This window comes from Dendrobates tinctorius, unplaced genomic scaffold (assembly GCF_039654945.1).
Source record: "Dendrobates tinctorius isolate UK_male_01 unplaced genomic scaffold, ASM3965494v1 ptg000071l, whole genome shotgun sequence".
NCBI classification, from domain to species: domain Eukaryota; kingdom Metazoa; phylum Chordata; class Amphibia; order Anura; family Dendrobatidae; genus Dendrobates; species Dendrobates tinctorius.
Genome location: NW_027361739.1, coordinates 15076157 through 15089512, shown reverse-complemented (window position 1 = coordinate 15089512; position 13356 = coordinate 15076157).

The window sequence follows — 13356 nt, the reverse complement described above, 5'->3', positions numbered from 1 at the left end:
CTGTACTATCCGTCGGCATCTGAATGAAAAGGGACTGTATGGTAGGAGACCCAGGAAGACTCCACTTCTTACCCCGAGACATAAAAAAGCCAGGCTGGAGTTTGCCAAAACTTACCTGAAAAAGCCTAAAACATTTTGGAAGAATGTTCTCTGGTCAGATGAGACAAAAGTAGAGCTTTTAGGGCAAAAGCATCAACATAGAGTTTACAGGAGAAAAAAGAGGCATTCAAAGAAAAGTACACGGTCCCTACAGTCAAACATGGCGGAGGTTCCCTGATGTTTTGGGGTTGCTTTGCTGCCTCTGGCACTGGACTGCTTGACCGTGTGCATGGCATTATGAAGTCAGAAGACTACCAACAAATTTTGCAGCATAATATAGGGCCCAGTGTGAGAAAGCTGGGTCTACCTCAGAGATCATGGGTCTTCCAGCAGGACAATAACCCAAAACACACTTCAAAAAGCACTAGAAAATGGTTTGAGAGAAAGCACTGGAGACTTCTAAGGTGGCCAGCAATGAGTCCAGACCTGAATCCCATAGAACACCTGTGGAGAGATCTAAAAATGGCAGTTTGGAGAAGGCACCCTTCAAATATCAGGGGCCTAGAGTAGTTTGCCAAAGAAGAATGGTCTAAAATTCCAGCAGAGCATTGTAAGAAACTCATTGATGGTTACCGGAAGCGGTTGGTCGCAGTTATTTTGGCTAAAGGTTGTGCAACCAAGTATTAGGCTGAGGGTGCCAATACTTTTGTATGGCCCATTTTTGGAGTTTTGTGTGAAATGATCAATGTTTTGCTTTTTGCTTCATTCTCTTTTGTGTTTTTTCATTTAAGACAAATTAAATGAAGATAATAATACCAAAGAATTTGTGTTTGCAATCATTTTCAGGAAGAAACTGAATATTATCTGACAGAATTGCAGGGGTGTCAATACTTTTGGCCATGACTGTATGCATTACACAAGTACTTTTGATACCCCTTGACTCACCACGTATGTTCCATAAATACCTTTTTTATTCCTCCCGCGCTGTATGTAAATATGGTCGGTCCAGTCCGATGGGCGTTGCTTATTGCAGATCTGGTAGACCTCTACAATCACATTCCTGTGAATTCCACCAACTGCACTCCAGCCTACCTAATGAGAGCGAGGCCTGGCAAGCTGCCTATTGATTTAGATATGGGAGTCCTTACACCTGAAGTAACATCACCAGATGCTGACTGGGATACAGAGCGGCACCAGCAGTACCGTAGAGCACAAGAGTGTGTAGAAAAGAGTCTAGCTCAGGCGAGACAAAAACAGGAGAAGAACTACAATCAACATGCACCTGCAGTTCCCTTGTCACCAGGAGAACAAGTCCTAAAGAGGAAAAGAAGGATGCATAAATTGGATGACCAATGGGAAGCTGAACCCTACACCGTCTTACCATCAAACTTTGACAACACCAAAGTGTGCCTTATCAGTAAGGATGGAGGAGAAACCTCATCAGCAGTGTCAAGAGATCATCTGAAACTGTGCCCTGACCAACTAAAGGACAGAATAGAAGAGCAAAACAACCTTCAGCCCATAGAGGAAGAAGAACAGAAGGTTAGCACTATACTCGGAGAATTCCTTGCAAATTGGACTAGAGCGAATCAAGCCATAGTGGTGCCAGTTTTGACCTTTCCCCAACTGCTAGTGCAAGAAGAAGTGACTCAAGACCACCCTGAAAACCAGCAAGTACAAGTAGCGGATGCCACACCAGCAGTGGAACAAGAGAATTCTCACCCTGCCAGTGGTGAATCTGTCATGCCCACAGTAAGTAGAAGTGGTCCTAGGAAATCTAGCATCCCTGTGCTACGCAGAACCAACAGTCATGTAGCTAGTACAACACACACTACACCAGTAGTAGTTAACACAAGGCATCCAGTAAGGTCCCCAAAAACACCAGGGCTACGTAGGTCTGTCCGTAGTACCCAAGGTATTCCACCCTTAAGGTTCCACATATACATAAGTTTTGTAGTTGTTAATCTGTAAATATGCAACGTTTCAAGCTTTGTGCCTACAGAGACTCTGTAAGACTTTTTGGATATTTTATTTTGTTTCAATGGACAGCTGGACCACAGGACTATGTGTGGTCATAACTCTATTTATAAATAGTTCTCCAACTTGCTCAGGAAATGGACCATGGACATTGACGCATGGACTAATCGTCATCAGGACTATTTTTGAGCTTTGGTTTTTGTATTTTTCATTTTTTTTAAATATTGTTATTTTTATAATTGTTTATATGTTACATGTTTTTTATCTTAAGTCCGGGAGTACTGAATTGCACTAGGGGGGAATGTGGTGCCTCAGGAGTATGGTTGCCACAATGGCATTACCTTCCTCCTAGGGAGAGTGATGTCATGCTTGGAAGCAATAAATGATCGCTCTGGCAATTAACCACAACACACAACACAGTTCCCACTCCAGGTCAGCAGAGGGAGCTCTGAACCAAACCTGGGGGAAGAGCTACTCTCTGGGGGCCAGGAAGGGGAAATTTAGTGAGTTCGTGTGAGGAGGGCAACGTGTGGACATGAGGAGAGGAGCTGGGAGATTGAGCAGAGAGTTCAGGCTCATTCCCAGCTATAGCGCATGATCTGGAGCCCGGTATCCAAGGCTGTATGGACACTGATGGTCCTGCAACAGAAACTGGAGGAATAGGAAGCTGTAAATGCTCTATTCCCACATAAGACTCGGAGGCACAACAGCGACATGTGAGCCAGGCTACAGCTGTCTGCCATACGAGGGAGTTCTAAAGAGAATAAGAAAGTGGAACTTCAGTGTAACACAGTACTGCAAGTACCTAAAACTAAGCACTAGGAAGGAGACTACTCAACCCATCTGCCTAGAGAGATTCCTAAGTTGCTTCCAGGCTAGCCAGCTCCTGTGCCTGGACTGCATTTGCTAAGCAAAGTAAAGGTAAAGAAACTGCACCCTATTGTGTCCTTGCCTTCTTCCTGCAAACTCTCCAGCACTGCTACATCTCTGTGCCAAACACTACACCCTCTTCCTCAACACCCTTCCCTCTTCATCTACTCTGCCCTGGGAATATAGCCCTGCCTGTGGAGGGCTACAACATCATTGATGCACCACACCATCTGTCCCAGAGGATCTGTCTGCAGCGTCGGCTTAACACCTTCATTGCCGAACACCACAGGTGGCGTCACAAATTATTCACTCATAAATTTTATTCCATCACTTAATCCCTTTTACATGGGCGTAGCTGCGTGTGAACGAGATGTATATGCAAACCAAGAGTAGGGGCACCACAATCAATAAATAACAAGGTGGGATCCAACCCCAGCCCATTCAACAAGACTGTATGAACAAAACAAAAGAGAAGGGATGGGCTATACGTGGGGGGATCACCACAGACAATTGGTTAGCATTTTAGATTGACAGCTTTTATTGAACATGTATAAACCACACACAGATTAAAAACATTAAAAAGTCACACATGTGACTTGACAATCGCATATACTGGCTCGCAATAGAACCTACACCCTGCAAATGCACTCCACAGGAGACCCGCCTATATAAACAGCATACCAACTGATGGCTTAGTGTAAGAAATGGAATAAGGGATATGAATAAACATGAGCATAAAATAACACCCACCAACCATGAAATATATAAAAGGATGGAAACCAATGATGTTCAATGATGTTATATCCCCTAAATGGAATCCATAAATAACACACCTAATCACCATCGCCCACAGTGCCCGTCATGAGAGTCATGCATGCACATAACCATAAACAAGTAAATGCATAATCAAGCCCAAAAATAAAGAAGATAAGAACTCATGACCACTAGTGGACAGGATCAATATCCCATAAGTATTGGTATAAATGGCATCAAGGCGCGGGGCCCATGTGGAGCGAGATCAGGGAGGAAAGATGCCCGACGCGTGTCGCCACCCGCAGTGGCTTCGTCAGGGGTAGTGAGTGCAGTAACAACACGTCCTAATATAAGTGGAGTTGATAAATCATGGCGCACAGCTGCGCTGCTCACCAGACCAGCGTGGGGATTGATTGATGTCCCATAGACACAAACGCCGGTGACCAGCCGTACTCAGAGACGCTGCGCATGCGCCGGCGTGTGATACCAGGAAATGCGCCACAACTCACAGTTGCCATGTGAACCAATACACAGGGTCACTGCGCATGTCTTGTGGCGCCGGTGACCACCCGTACTCAGAGACACTGCGCATGCGCCGGCGTGTGATACCAGGAAATGCATCACAACTCACAGTTGCCATGTGAACACATACACAGGGTTACTGCGCATGTCTTGTGGCGCATAATTAAGTCAATAGCCCGGCCAAAGGTAGCGATGAGACGCTATACAAAGTCACAGGCTCCGGTGATTGACACTAGTCAGCAACCATGCACATGTGTCAGTGTATAATACATGAAGTATATCCAAACTCGAATCTACCAATGATTACTACACATGCGTATGGGCCCAATTAAATCAATTAGCCCAGCTAGAGAAACGGAAGATATTCACACAAATGCCGGTAATCAACCGCAGACATATTCACTGCGCATGCGCCAACTCGTGATGACAAATGTAACATGGCTCGAAACGGCCATATGAACAAATGCATCTAAACGCTGTGCGTATAAATAGCGCACGGTTTTGTTTGCCAGCCTGGCTAAGAAAACATTGATTGTGAAGGTACACACGCCGATAAGTCGTTATGGTCAAAAGACACTGCGCATGTGTCGACATGCAATGACAAAAGGAACACAGAGGTTCAAGAATGTCAAGAAAACCCACGCACATAGTTGCTGCGCATATTTATGATGTGCAGTTGCGCCGCTTGTCCAGCTTAAATAGCAATAAATACAAGCGCATGCGCTAGTGACTCGCACTGGATACAAAAACGGACGCGTGCGCCAACAAAGGATGACAGAGAGCGGATCATGGCTCAGAAACTATCCTGAGGACCTGAACCCATAAGTATTGCACATGCTTCTTGTACACCAATGTAAAAATATGGGACGAAAGTAGCCATGGCCACAGACACAAATATCAATACTCGACCATTCTTGAGGATAATACCCAAACACCAGTATATGGTAATAATGAATCCATAAATGGTTTAAAAACACCACAAGAATAAACAAGTGCATAGCACTCAAAAATTGAAAGGTGTGCTATACATACATTAAGATCCACTGGCATTATAAGGCCGAACACCAGTCAAACCCAAACCAAAATCAAAGTATAATGAAAAGATTAACCCCAAAGAACATGTCCCTAGGGACTCTTAGTGCTATACAAATGGGTAAATAAAGATATTCATAAGGGCACGAAGTTTATTCAGAAATAGCAATAGTGTCATTTGAGGACAAACCTAGGCATCATATACAGGTGGATGGAAAAAAGTTGACATAGGGACAAAAAGTTTCTTCAGAATAGCCATGATGTCATTTTAGAACAACCCTAGGCATCATGCTTGTTGAGCCATGCTATGACACCTGCCAGATAATAGAGGTCTATGATAGACCAAGATTAGTCTATAAGTGAAGGTGTGGACCTCACTAATCCAATACAGTGGGAACATCCGTGCATGGTGCACCATTAGGACTAAAGACCAAAAATGGCAGTTACATGGTGTCGAAGCGAACAAAAAGCATGTTCAAGGAATAACAAGTGCCACTAAGCTTTGACATAAGAAATATATACAGAAAGCTGGTATGCTGTTTATATAAAGATAGAGAAGGCACCTAAAGAACACACAAAACAACTCCCATAATAAAACAGTCACCAATGGTCCCAGGGGGCAGGAGGGTCCTTAGATTTACAGTATTGAAGAGAGATTCAGTTCTGTTTATAGAACCCTGTAAATAACAGATCCTCGTTGAGGCCAACAGGAGCTAGGGAATTGAGGTTAAAAATCCATTTGGATTCCCGTCTAAGGAGCTCCAATGTTATATCACCCCCCCTAATGTCCGGTTGCACAGACTCCAATCCCAAAATCCTTGTTCCATGCCACTGTGAGTTATGTGCCGCAAGGTAATGCGAGGCAACAGACGAGAGCGTATTGCCCTTTTCCTTATCCTTTTTAGCCGTGGTGATGTTAGAGAAGTGTTGCTGCATCCGCCTTCTCAATTCCTGAGTAGTCTGTCCCACGTATACCTTCGGACAAGGGCATACAAGAGCATAGATGACAAAACGCGTTTTGCAGTTGAAATAAGATGCAGTCTTAATCTGAAAAGGAGAGAAGGGGAGAGTCACAGAATTATCATTGACCATATATGGACAGATGTTACAATTCCCACATGAAAAAGTACCTCTCAGTCGTATGCCCCTATTGAGCCTGGTGACAGGGTGTTTGAAATGGCTGTGACTCAAACAGTCTTTAAGATTTCTAGCCCTCCTTGCCACCAAACTTGGTAGTGTGGAAATGTGGGGCTTTAATCTTGGCTCACTAAGGAGAATTCCCCAATGCCTAGAAAGGATACCCCTGATGTCATGCCACTGGTTGTTATAGGTGGTTATTATGCCCAGTGGTTTGGGGGGGCCCTTGGTGCGTGGTTGTAACAACCTATTCCTATCTGAATCTCTGGCCGTCATAAAAGCATTGGAGATTACCTTTTTGGGGTAACCCCTATCCTTGAACCGGCAAGTCAAATCACGTGCTTGGATCAAAAAATCATCTCTATTGCTGCAGTTTCTTTTGGCCCGAAAGAATTGGCCTTTAGGGATGCCCTTTTTAAGATGTTGAGGATGAAAACTTGTAAAGTGCAATAAGCTGTTTGTAGACGTGGGTTTCCGATAAAGAGTTGTGGTAATCCGAGATCCATTAAGAGAAAGCTTAAGGTCCAGAAATTTCACCTCACTTTGGGAGAAGTGTGAAGTCAATCGGATGTTCCAAGGGTTGACATTCAAAGAGTCCACAAATAGCCGGCAGTCATCCAGGGTGCCTGTCCAAAAGAATAGTATATCATCAATATAGCGATACCAGTTGGTAATGTATCTGGAGAAAGCCTCCATGCAGAACACCCTGGTGACCTCCCACCAACCTAGAAACAAATTTGCATACGAGGGCACGCAACGCGCGCCCATCGCGGTGCCAGTGACCTGTCTATAATGGACCCGATCAAAAATAAAATAATTTTTGTCTAAGATGAAAAAATGCAGGTCCAATAGAAACGAATCATGTTTTCTATCTCCAGTGGAGTGCTGATCTAGAAAAAAAGACACCGCTTGAATGCCAAGATCATGCCGTATACATGTGTACAGCGATTCCACATCTAATGTTACGAGCCGCACACCAGGTGTGACTGTGAAGTCCTGTAACTGTTGGATTAGATAGGTGGAATCTCTCACAAAAGATTTGAGAGAAGTCACCAATGGCTGTAAGAAAAAATCAATGTAAATGCAAGGACGTTCCAACAAGCCACCGATCCCGGACACGATAGGCCTACCTGGGGGAGCCTGGAGGGACTTATGGACCTTTGGAAGCATGTAGAAAGTCGGGATCCTCGGATGATGATTCGTCATGAAATCCCTTTCCCGTTTGGTTATGATGTGGGAACCCAAGGCGGAATCCAGCAGTCTGTCCAGTTTAGCCTTAAATGCGGAGGAAGGATCTGAAGGCAGCACCTGATAGCAGTTAGAGTTTGTTGGCGTTTCGCCTCATTTAGATACAGATCTACCGGCCAGATAACCAGGTTGCCACCCTTATCCGCCTCGCGGATCACAAAGTCCCGATTGGACCCCAATCTTGCGATAACCGCCTGTTCGGACTTGCTAAGATTTCTCCCACTATTAGGATCCAACTTAAGGGTCTTAATCTCCCTACATACAGTATCAAAAAAGATTTGTACCGCTGGAAACAATGAAAATTTCGGGGTGGCCTGAGAAGGTAACCTACCCTGAAAACATCTTCTTGAAGGTCCAGTGTCGTTTTCGTCCAGCAGATCTAATAGATCTCTCAAGGCCTGTCTTTCCATCGTAGGCAAATCATCCATCATAGATGGCTGGTGATATAAAAGTTTGAAAGTCAACTGTCTGCAAAACAGATACAAATCTTTAATCAAGGTAAATTTGTCCAAAACATTGGTCGGACAAAAAGAGAGACCCTTCTCTAAAACAGCAGTCTCCACCGGAGACAAGCTGTAAGATGATAGATTAATAATCTGTAGCTTACCAGAATTGGAAGGGGTCCCCACACCAGGTAGGGGCATCAACGTCTCCTGTTTTGTCGGGTCTCCCGCTTGTATTTGGGGGACCAGGTCCTGTAATTGCAGGTCCGCTTTCTCAATGTGGAGCCTCTTGCGTCGGCCCCTCCTATTACGCCCTTGGCGTCGGATGACAAAAAATCGTCGCTCGAGGGAAGTTCATGCAGATTAGCCACATTGCTGGTGACCCATGTTACATTTGTCATCACGAGTTGGCGCATGCGCAGTGAATATGTCTGCGGTTGATTACCGGCAATTGTGTGAATATCTTCCGTTTCTCTAGCTGGGCTAATTGATTTAATTGGGCCCATACGCATGTGTAGTAATCATTGGTAGATTCGAGTTTGGATATACTTCATGTATTATACACTGACACATGTGCATGGTTGCTGACTAGTGTCAATCACCGGAGCCTGTGACTTTGTATAGCGTCTCATCGCTACCTTTGGCTGGGCTATTGACTTAATTATGCGCCACAAGACATGCGCAGTAACCCTGTGTATGTGTTCACATGGCAACTGTGAGTTGTGACGCATTTCCTGGTATCACACGCCGGCGCATGCGCAGTGTCTCTGAGTACGGCTGGTCACCGGCACCACAAGACATGCGCAGTGACCCTGTGTATGGGTTCACATGGCAACTGTGAGTTGTGACGCATTTCCTGGTATCACACGCCGGCGCATGCGCAGCGTCTCGAGTACGGCTGGTCACCGGCGTTTGTGGCTATGGGACATCAATCAATCCCCACGCTGGTCTGGTGAGCAGCGCAGCTGTGCGCCATGATTTATCAACTCCACTTATATTAGGACGTGTTGTTACTGCACTCACTACCCCTGATGAAGCCACTGCGGGTGGCGACACGCGTCGGGCATCTTTCCTCCCTGATCTCGCTCCACATGGGCCCCGCGCCTTGATGCCATTTATACCAATACTTATGGGATATTGATCCTGTCCACTAGTGGTCATGAATTCTTATCTTCTTTATTTTTGGGCTTGAGTATGCATTTACTTGTTTATGGTTATGTGCATGCATGACTCTCATGACGGGCACTGTGGGCGATGGTGATTAGGTGTGTTATTTATGGATTCCATTTAGGGGATATAACATCATTGAACATCATTGGTTTCCATCCTTTTATATATTTCATGGTTGGTGGGTGTTATTTTATGCTCATGTTTATTCATATCCCTTATTCCATTTCTTACACTAAGCCATCAGTTGGTATGCTGTTTATATAGGCGGGTCTCCTGTGGAGTGCATTTGCAGGGTGTAGGTTCTATTGCGAGCCAGTATATGCGATTGTCAAGTCACATGTGTGACTTTTTAATGTTTTTAATCTGTGTGTGGTTTATACATGTTCAATAAAAGCTGTCAATCTAAAATGCTAACCAATTGTCTGTGGTGATCCCCCCACGTATAGCCCATCCCTTCTCTTTTGTTTTGTTCATACAGTCTTGTTGAATGGGCTGGGGTTGGATCCCACCTTGTTATTTATTGATTGTGGTGCCCCTACTCTTGGTTTGCATATACATCTCGTTCACACGCAGCTACGCCCTGTACACCTTGTACACACATGGCTCCACTCTGTAAACCTTGTACACATGTGGCGGAGCCGCGTGTGTACAGGGTGTACGAAACGGAGCCATGTGTGTATTATTTTTTTTTTTTTATATAGCGCCATTAATTCCATGGTGCTGTACATGAGAAGGAGGGTTACATACTTAGTTATAGATATCGTTATCAGTAAACAAATTTACAATGACAGACTGGTATAGAGGGAAGGGGACCCTGTCCTTGTGGACTTACATTCTACGGGATAGTGGGGAAGAGACAGAAGGTCGGGGGTGCAGCAGCTCTGGTGGTGATGAGGTGGCAGCTCAGGCGGTGGTGAGGCGGCAGAATGGTCATTGCAGGCTGCAAGCTTTCCTGAAAAGATGGGTTTTCAGGTTCCGCTTGAAGGATCTCAGGGTGGTGGATAATTGGACGTGTTGAGGCATGGCATTCCAGGGAATAGGGGATATTCAGGAGAAATCTTGGAGGCGGTTGTGTGAGGAACGAATAAGTGTGGAGGAGAGTAGGAGGTTTTGGGAGGATCGAAGATTATGTGAGGGAAGATATTGGGAGATTAGTTCAGAGATATAGGGAGGGGAAAGGTTGTGGATGGCTTTGTAGGTCAGTGTTAGTAGTGTGAACTGGATTTGTTGGGGAATTGGGAGCCAATGGAGGGATTTGCAGAGGGGGAGACAGGGGAGTGGCGAGGAGAGAGGTGGATTAGTCGGGCAGCAGAATTGAGGACAGACTGGAGTGGTGCAAGAGAGTTAGCAGGGAGGCCACAGAGGAGAGTGTTGCAGTAGTCAAGGCGGGAGATGATGAGGGCATGTACAAGAGTTTTAGTAGATTGAGGACTGAGGAAGGGATGGATTCTGGAAATATTTTTGAGTTGGAGGCGACAGGAGGTGGCAAGAGATTGGACGTGTGGTTTGAAGGACAGGGCAGAATGTATGAAGCGTGTATGAAGTGTACAGAGCGTAGCCGTGTGTGTATGTGGTGTACGAAGCAGAGCCGTGTGTATGGAGAGGAGCCGCGTGTGTACGAGGTGTACGGAGCGGAGCTGCATGTGTACAAGGTGTACGGAGTGGAGCCGCATGAGTACAAGGTATACGGAGCGGAGCCGTGTGTGCACGAGGTGTATGGAGCAGAGCTGCTTGAGTACAAGGTTTACGGAATGGAGCCATGTGTGTGTACGAGGTGTATGGACCGGATCAGCGTGTGAACGAGATGTATGGAGCAGAGCCGCATTTGTACAAGGTTTACGGAGTGGAGCCATGTGTGTGTACGATGTGTATGGAGTGGAGCAGCATGTGAACGAGATGTATGGAGCAGAGCCACATGTGTACAATGTTTACGGAGTGGAGCCATGTGTGTACAAGGTGTACAGAGCGTGGCCGCGTGTGAACTAGGTGTATGGATCAGAGCCGCATTTGTACGAGGTTTACGGAGTCGAGCCATGTGTGTACTGAGTGGAGCTGTGTGTGTGCGAGGTGTACGGAGCGGAGCCGTGTGTGTATGAGGCATACAAAGCAGAACCGTGTGTATGAGGTGTGCGGAGCTGTGCGTGTACAAGGTGTATGGTAGGGGACAGGGGACAGTCCCGATTTTGAGATTCTGACCCGCTGTCCTGGCCGGGAGCTTACTTTTCCCGCTGACACAGGAGTACACGGCGGAGCCCCGAGGAGCACTTTAAAACTCGCACGTGACGTTCCACTGGAAGTGACATGCTGGAAGCTGACCGGAAATTAGGTAATTTTGGGAGGAGATTGTGACAGAACCATGGAGGCACTTCAGGGAATGCTTCAGATCCATCACCGTGTCCTCCTCAGACAGCATGGAGAGTGGAATTGCCTTGGAATCGGGGATGCCGGCCATGAGAGCAGATCATTATGTCCTGCATCGGGAGGCTCAGGTGGGCACTACAATGGGAGCCGGGCTGCTATAGTATCTTTATAGAATCTTTCTTTCTTTCTGTCTGTTTCTTTCTCTGTTTGTTTTTTCTTTCTCTCTCCAATCTTTCTTTCTTTCTCTCTCTCTGTTCTTTCTTTCTCTCTCTAATCTTTTTTTTTCTTTCTCTCTCTCTGTTCTTTATTTTTCTCTCTCTGCTCTTTCTTTCTCTCTGTTCTCTCTTTCTTTCTCTCTCTGTTCTTCCTTTTTTCCCTTCTTTCGTTCCTTCTTTCTTTCTCTCTGTTCTTTCTTTCTCTCTCTGTTCTTTCTTTCTCTCTGTTCTTTCTTTCTCTCTCTCTATGTTCTTTCTTTCCCTTCTTTCTTTCATTATTTCCCCTCTCTTTCTCTCTCTCTGTTCTTTCTTTCTTTATTTCTCTGTTCTTTCTTTCTTTCTCTCTCTGTTCTTTCTTTCTCTCTCTGTTCTTTCTCTCTCTGTGTTCTTCTTCCCCCTCTTTCTTTCATTTTTTCCCCTCTTTCTTTCTCTCTCTGTTCTTTCTTCTTTATCTCTCTGTTCTTTCTTTCTCTCTCTCTCTGTTCTTTCTTTCTCTCTCTGTTCTTTCTTCCTTTCTTGCCCCTCTTTCTTTTTCTCTGTTCTTTCTTTCTCTCTGTTCTTTCTCTCTATTCTTTCTTTCTCTCTCTGTTCTTTCTCTCTCTCTGTTCTTTCTTTCTTTCATTCTGTCCCCTCTTTCTTTCTCTCTCTGTTCTTTCTTCTTTATATCTCTGTTCTTTATTTCTCTCTCTCTGTTCTTTTTTTCTCTCTCTCTCCCTGTTCTTTCTTTCTCTCTCTGTTCTTTCTTTCCCCTCTTTCTTTCTTTCTCTCTGTTATTTTTTCTGTCCTCTCTTTCTTTCGCTCTCTCTGTTCTTTCTTTCTCTCTGCCTGCCTTTCTTTCTATCTCTGTTCTTTTTTTTCTATCTTTCTTTCTCTGTTCTTTCTTTCCCCTATTTCTTTCCCTCTGTTCTTGCTTTTTTCTCTCTCTGTTCTTTCTTTCTCTCCGTTCTTTCTTCCTTTCATTCCCCTCTATCTTTCTCTCTTTCCCCTTTTAATTTCGCTGTCTCTCTCTGTTCTTTCTTCTTTCCTCTTTCTTTCTTTCTCTCTCTCTATTCTTTCTTTCCCCTATTTCTTTCTCTCTCTCTCTGTTCTTTCTTTCTTTCTTTCTTTCTTTCTCTCTCTGTTCTTTCTTTCTCTCTCTGTTCTTTCTTCCTTTCTTTCCCCTCTTTCTTTCTCTCTCTGTTTTTTCTTTCCTCTATTTCTTTCTTTCTCTCTGTTCTTTCTTTCTCTCTCTCTCTGTTCTTTCTTTCTCTCTCTCTGTTCTTTCTTTCCCCTCTTTCTTTTTTTCATTCTTTCCCCTCTTTCTTTCTCTCTCTGTTCTTTCTTTTTCTCCCTGTTCTTTCTCTCCCCTCTTTCTTTCTCTCTCTCAGTTCTTTCTTTCCTCTCTTTCTTTCTATCTTTCTTTCTCTCTCTGTTCTTTTTTCTGTCCTCTCTTTCTCTCTTTGTTCTTTCTTTCTCTCTCTGTTCTTTCTTTCCCCTCTTTCTTTTCCTGTTCTTTCTTTCTTTCTCTCTGTTCTTTCTTCTTTCCCCTCTTTCTTTCTCTCTGTTCTTTTTTTCTTTCTTTCTCTCTTTGTTCTTTCATTCTTTCCCCT